This window comes from Chenopodium album, chromosome 6 (genome assembly GCF_948465745.1).
Source record: "Chenopodium album chromosome 6, dcCheAlbu1.1, whole genome shotgun sequence".
NCBI classification, from domain to species: domain Eukaryota; kingdom Viridiplantae; phylum Streptophyta; class Magnoliopsida; order Caryophyllales; family Amaranthaceae; genus Chenopodium; species Chenopodium album.
Window position 1 is genome coordinate 53,045,867 of NC_137839.1, and position 6,914 is coordinate 53,052,780.

Below are 6,914 nucleotides of genomic sequence, written 5' to 3' on the forward strand. Positions count from 1 at the left end.
AGAGCGTCCTCTAGGAACCTCAAAATTTTCAGGATGGCCAAGCTGATGATATCGGACGATCTACCCGTATCTATTAGTATCCGACCGACTTTTAAATTAGATATCTTCATGATAAATACCATGGGGTCATCGTGCAGGACCTTGACCTCACCTCAGTCCGCCTCACTAACGTTACTTCTGGGAATGGTTCAACCTTCACCCTTTCACCATGCATCACTTTATCAAGTTTCCAAGCGTCTTTCTTGATTCTTTTCATAGTAGGGCTGCCTATAGCAAAGCCGCCTGATATTACAACCATTAAACCAGAATCGGTGCTATTTCCATCTTCCTTCTTGTCATTTTGCCTTTTCTTCTCGGACTTGTTATCTATCCGAGTGTAGGTGAACTTTGATTTCAAAACGTACGAATTCAACATGCCCTTTTCGGCTAGCTTATCCAACAATCTTTTCAGGTTGATGCATTCATTTGTGTCATGTCCTACGTCCTTATGGTAATGACAATATTTTTTTTTTTGCGGTACTGGGCCGAACCTCTCATCAGTTGGGGCTTTTCAAACTCAAATTCATCCTTAAATTCCATCAGGATTGAGTAACAATTTTTGGTGAACTCGTATTGTGGTTCGTACGTCTTGACCTTCTTTGACTTTGGCTGTTGATCGTCCGCCACCCAAACTTCCTTTCATTTGTTTCCTTCCTTTTTCTTTCCAGCCGAGTCCTGTTGAGAAGGTTGCTTCTTCTTATCAACTCCCTTGGTCGGCTGTTCTGCTTTGGTAAGCGAATAAAAATCAGTTGCTTCAATATAGGCCTCGGCTTCCTACGAAACACCTGCATATGTCCGAACCTTTTTCCTGACCAAATAAAACTTGAAACCATTATGCCTTAATCCCCGGAGAAATTTCAATTAGGCCATTTCATCCGGTATATTATGATTTTGGGCTTTTTCTTGGTTAAATCTCTGTACGTACGAGCGCAACCCTTCATTTGTCCCTTGGACGATTGTAGCCAAGTTAAGGCTGGTCCTCCTTGGGGGAATGTTGTAAGAAAAGTTTCCGACGAACAATAAACTCAGAGTAGCGAAGTAATTAATGCACCCGGCTGGCAAGCAGTTAAACCAATCCTGCGTCATGCCCTTGAGGGTGGCCCGTCATCTACGCTTTGCAAATACATTAGATTTCGATACGAAGTGAAGTGTTCCTTGGGGTTGCCCGTACCATCATAGGCGCCAACAAGTATACTTTTCACCATCGCTGGTTGAGGAGAGTTGAGAATTTCTTAAGAAAACGGAGGCGGCTTGTCACCAAGATTTAACAAGCGCATTTGCCAATCAATAGGCTGAGGTTGTGCAGCCGTTTCGGCCAGATATGGTGTTGAGTCGAACGAGAAACAGCCGGCCATATTGTCCGTACTGTCCGTAGACAGGGGGGTGAGGCGGCAGAATAGGATTGAAATTCTAGGGTGTTTGATACTGAAACATTTGAACTGCAATAAGAGTTTGAGTACAAACAACTGACTCCTGCTGGTCCTGGCCGAGCTAGTATGTTGGGAAAGAGAGTGGTTAGAGAATTTATCCGGCATTGTGGGAGTAGAGGCCATGTCCGAATAGGCTACACGTTCCCATTGCCTGTGCCGGATGTAATCACTTTGATGAGTGTCATTTATAGCACTCATTTTGTTTTCTTTAGGGTGGAATTCATGCTATTTTATAGCTCTTTTCTTTAGTTTTTCCTTAGTTTTACTCTTTATTTCCTTAGTTTGCATTTTCTTAGTTGATTTTCTATTTTTGTGCATTTCTTAGTTTATTTTGTTATTCTCTTTTATTTGCTTGTTGTCTTTCATTTTTCAGGTAATGATCGTAATCTGAGGATTCCCGAGTCTCCTTCCCAAGTTTTACATCGTTTGAGATGCCTCTTGCCTACCATTTGAAGTTTAAGTTTGAAGGAGTGTATAGTCCAAGTCTTATAGCTCGTGCATGCAAGCGGTGGGTGTAATACCCCGTATTTTTATGTATTTTATAAAGTATTTAAGTATTAATAAAATGTATTGTCAAGGGCTCAAGTATTTTAATTAAATATTTTAAAGGGTTAAAGTATTTTAAATATAAAGGTTTATAAAAGTAAAATATGTTTTGGGCCAAACGTTTATTAATTATTGGGCAATGTAAATTATTCCTACATACTCTTATTGGAATAACCCATTCCAAAACCCATAACTTAAGCCCTATCCCATAACTCAAGCCCACATTTTTATAAGCCCACATTTAACCCTACACTCTCTACTCTATAAATACCCCATGAATCCCCAAAAATTTCCCACACAAAAAGGTTAGTTTTATTTTCTCTCTCCTTTGTTTTATTAATTTGTGTAATTATAATTATTGATTTATGGGTTTTAATTTTATTGTTTGAAATTAATTTAATTAGTATCAAATTGTATTTTGATGATTAAACTTTATAATTTTCAGATTTTGTAAATTTTTATAACCTAGGGTTTTTAGTTATTGAAAATCATGATTTTAGGGTTTTTATGAATAATTAATTTAGGGCTTTTATAGTAATGATGTTTTGAAATTTTGGTGATTATAACTACTTATTAGTTTAACTTAATTCCAGATTATTTTGAACACGTAAATTCATGTTTTAATTATTAGATTTCCGTTCGTTAATATTAATCCCGTTTTAATCCCGATCAGGTTCAGAACTCCTCCGATTTTGATAAAAAAAAAAGTAGTGTTTTTCGTGTGGAAACAACGTTTTAAGAAAGACTCGCTATCTTTAGTAGTGAGCACCACCCTCTCGTGGCCAAATTCAGCCTCTACATATGATTTTCGAGCAGTTTTTGATTTTTAACGAAGTTTTTTTTTTATGCTTTAAATTTTATCCTTGAGTTTAAAAGGGGTAAGAGATAATTTAATGTTTCTGTGGATAATTTAAGTATAAAGATGTATTTTGATGAAGTTTTAAAGGATTTTTGATTAGTTTAAAATGTTGGAATTTTATTTAAAGTAGTATAATTGTGATTTTTAATAAAAGGGTGTGATTATCCATTAAAAAGGAGTTTAATTAGGGATTTTTAAATAATTTTCAGATTATTATAAGTTATTTAAAGTGAGTTTTAGTTGCTGGAAATTATGTATACAAGGGTAATTAATATAGTATTATTGTCCCTTTATGTAGGAGACTTGGTTCGAGAATTGTTGTAGAGTACTCGGTTATTTTAAGAGCTTATTTGAGGTATGTTCGCGTACTTAGCATATTTTGATGATGTAGAATCATGCTAGGCTTGATTTCAATCAATTACAAGTAGTATCATGCTAAGGTTTATGTGTGGAATTGTAAATTAATGGTGTTGGTGATTGAATTGTGAAACATGAATTATTTGTGATGAATTAATAGTTGGAAAATTATATTTTGGGCATGTTGTGTTTGAACCACACTTTTATTTATGGCATGTTAGAATGCATGATTAATTAAACTACATGTTTAATTATGTTAGGAATATTGAAAAGGAATTTTACTATGGTTCAAATAATTTTTATTGATGCTTTAAGCATGAGGAATGAGCTATATAAATGTCTATGTACACAAGGAATAAATTGTATGTTGGTGCCTTTGTGCACTTAAGGTGTTTTTAACACCGAGGGATATGATTTTTGGCGCATTATGCGTTTAAGGTGTCTTTGACACTGAGGTAGAATTAAAAAGGTTTCAACATTAAATAATATGTGGTCACTAAGTGTTCAAGAATTAATTTGGTATGTTTGGTTGATTGAATAATTATTGTTGATTGTTTTCTGATGCTTTGAGAGTCATCACCAAGTTCAATAAAAGGTAAATAACGTAAAGTGAAAGAGATTACGCACCAAAACTCTTGGAACGTATATACCTTGAGTATGAACAATGGGGGGAGTTATGGGGTTTTATATTTAACCATAACTTCTAATGGAGTACAGGACGTTGTACATTCCTTTTTATTTATTATTATGCGCAGGAATTCCGCCACCTTTGAGTGGTTTTGTCGCTGGCACGGTTAGCTCCTGTGTCAGTTAACCTCAATTTATTTGGGGGAGGTTAGTAGGAGGAAACCCGTTCGATGCGTAATCAACGCTAAATGAATTATTTAGTGTCTAGTCATTGTGTTTTGTTTATTGATGTGTGTGCTTGTAAATAGGTGCAATGAGGTAAGTGTGTTGATAGGTGAAAGCATGTTAGTGTGGTTAATTTACGCTTATGTACTCAGCTTTGCTGATTGTGTGTGTTTGTGTGTTTGGCCATGTCTTTACTTTGGCCCTACGACGACCCATTTTCTAATGGCGAGTAGTGGGGACAAGTAGAGAGGAGGTTTTCAGGTGATGAAGCATATTCATGAATGGGCATGAGTGAAGAGCGAATCATGCTAGTTTCTATAAGTATATGATGTGTTTAATGCTTTAATTATTTATGATATTATTATCATGCATGACTAACGCAAAAGCTTTAAAGTTGGTTCGGTTTTAATAAGGGCCTACAATGGTTCCAAGTTGTAGGATGATTTTATTTTACTTTCGTTGGTTGACTTTTCAAGTTAACTTGTTTTGAATGGTTTTGAAATTAGTCTTCCGCTATGTGTCTTTGATGGTTGCCTTAGCCGTTTTCACGGTGGCGGTAATATCTTAGATATTCCTATTTAAATTTTTAAACAGGGCAAAACAGGTATTTTAAAAGAATGGAATTTCTAGGGTGTTACAGTGGGTACACCATTCTTGGTGTTGAACCCACTGTTGAGGCTATTTGAAGACTGCCTCCTTCCGTGTTCATCAAGTGGAGCGCACGAGGAATAGCAAAGTCGAAGGTGAAGGAGGCTTCCTTTCTCCCAGGCGCGGGCGCGCGCGACCATAGCGCGGTCGCGCAGCCTGGTGACGCGGGCGCGGGCGTGGGCGCGTCTATCAGGATCTCTGTTCCGTACCCTTTTATGAGCGGCCGCGCATCCCCCTTGAAGATGGCCGCGCATGTACGGGTCTCTTTGGACGTTCTAACTACCTTCTCTTTGTTACTTTTACTATGTATAGATTTCCCTTCTATTTTTAGTGGGAGAAGAGTTAGTTTTAAGAATTAGGTTAGATTATCTTAGAGAGAGAATTCAATTAGAGTATAATTTTAGATCATTTTGTAGAGAGAGAAATTCTTGATTGATGATTGAAGATTGATGTTTCTAAGCATTTTCTCCATTGATTTGAAGCAAGTTTGTAAGGATTTCTTTTACTTTAATGCAATCTTTAGTATTTGATTTCAATTGGTTTGTTAATTGTTCAATTTTGATTGATTTGTGATTGATTTTAGTTTGATTAATATGATTATGATGAATTTGTTGTTTAGCTTAGTTTTGATCTTGATTTCCATGAAATGTGAATAGTTTTCTTGATAGGGAAACAGTGAAGCATGTATGAGCAATGGATTGATGCTAATTGGGGGAAATTGATGGAGTTGATGTAGTGATTAAATTGGTTGATTGATTATGTGCATGTGTGTGATCGATTGAAGAGTAGCTAACTTTGATCGTTGCACTAGATTGCATTGTGAGTTCACATTGATACGGACAATTGAGTTTTTGGCTTGCATTTGTCGATTGAGTTGGTTTGTGAAGTTCCTAGCTAGAGTCTCTCGTAGTTGGCGCTAGTTTGACCTCTAGGAGAATAGCCTATCATACTCTCTTGATTGTTTAATTGATTTTCCCTCGCAGCACTCGACTTAGTCAATTCCAATCCCGATTAGTTGTATTTTTTGCATGTATATGTGGATCTATCATAAACCCTAGTGTTTGATATATTTGGTTTTAAATCTCGTTTTCTTAGTTTTTTTAGAGTACACACACCTTACTTCACTTCTTCAAAATAGCTTAACTCTAGCAATGGTGACCACCTCCCATTCCTAATTGTTCGACCCTCGACTTACTCCTATGCTAGTTATAAGGTTGTGTTGAGTGATTACAAATTTTGTTTGGCCTAGGGAAGATTAGTCCAATGACTTAGTCTCCACCCCTTAGTCAAAATGGCGTCGTTGCCGGGAAATGGCGTAGTTGTTTGCTATTGTTGTTGAGTCTATTTCATTTTATTTCAAAATTACAAAAAGATTTTTCTCTTTTAGGCTATATTTGTAGTCGTGCTACTAATAATTTCATTTGAGATTGTTTGTGCAAGTTAACATGGGAGAAGTTCCAAGGCTTACATTGAAGGAGTTGGGCACTCCGGGTGCATACAAGTATGAGAGTGGGATTGCTCCATTATTAATCCCGGATAGTGATTTTGAAATCAAGTCAGCAATGATAACTTTGATTGAAAGAAGACAATATAGTGGAGGAACAAATGAAAGTCCGCTCAATCATCTTAAGGAGTTCGAGAAATATTGCAACACAATTAAGGTGAATGGGGTTGCTCAAGAATTCATAAGGCTAAAGCTAATTCCTTTTTCTCTAATTGGAAGAGCTCAAGAATGGCTTGATAAGGAAGTGAAGCCTAATTCCTTGAGAACTTGGGATGAAGTCACCAAGAAATTTATTTTGCGTTTCTTCCCTTAAAAGAAAACAGCTGAAACTAGAGCTTTGATTCAAAGTTTCAAGCAAAGGACTAGTGAAAGCCTCTATGAAGCATGGGAGAGGTACAAGGATTATCAAAGAGAGTGTCCTCACCATGGAATTCCAATTTACCAAATCATTCAAATTTTTTATGGTGGTTTGAGTTCTCAAGGGAGTTCAAGTCTTGATCCCGGAGCCGGAGGACCAATCATGAACAAGACGGTGGAAGAGGTTGTGGATGTGATAGATGATGTAGTGAGGAACTACATGGATTGGCAAGAAGTTGAGATAGATTCGACAAGCGAAAATGGCTCGATTGATCAACTCAACACCATCAACAATTTGTCCACACTACGTTCGAACTTAGGG

The 6,914-nt window shown here is 36.8% G+C and overlaps 1 non-coding gene across 1 annotated transcript; it reads right to left on the bottom strand.

The window, feature by feature from the left end:
* Nucleotides 1-6,561: 6,561 nt before the first annotated feature.
* LOC145637516 (small nucleolar RNA R71) lies at nucleotides 6,562-6,667 on the bottom strand. The gene has a single exon (XR_014114291.1). It is a non-coding gene; the product is annotated as a small nucleolar RNA R71 (small nucleolar RNA).
* Between the last annotated feature and the right edge of the window lie 247 nt (nucleotides 6,668-6,914).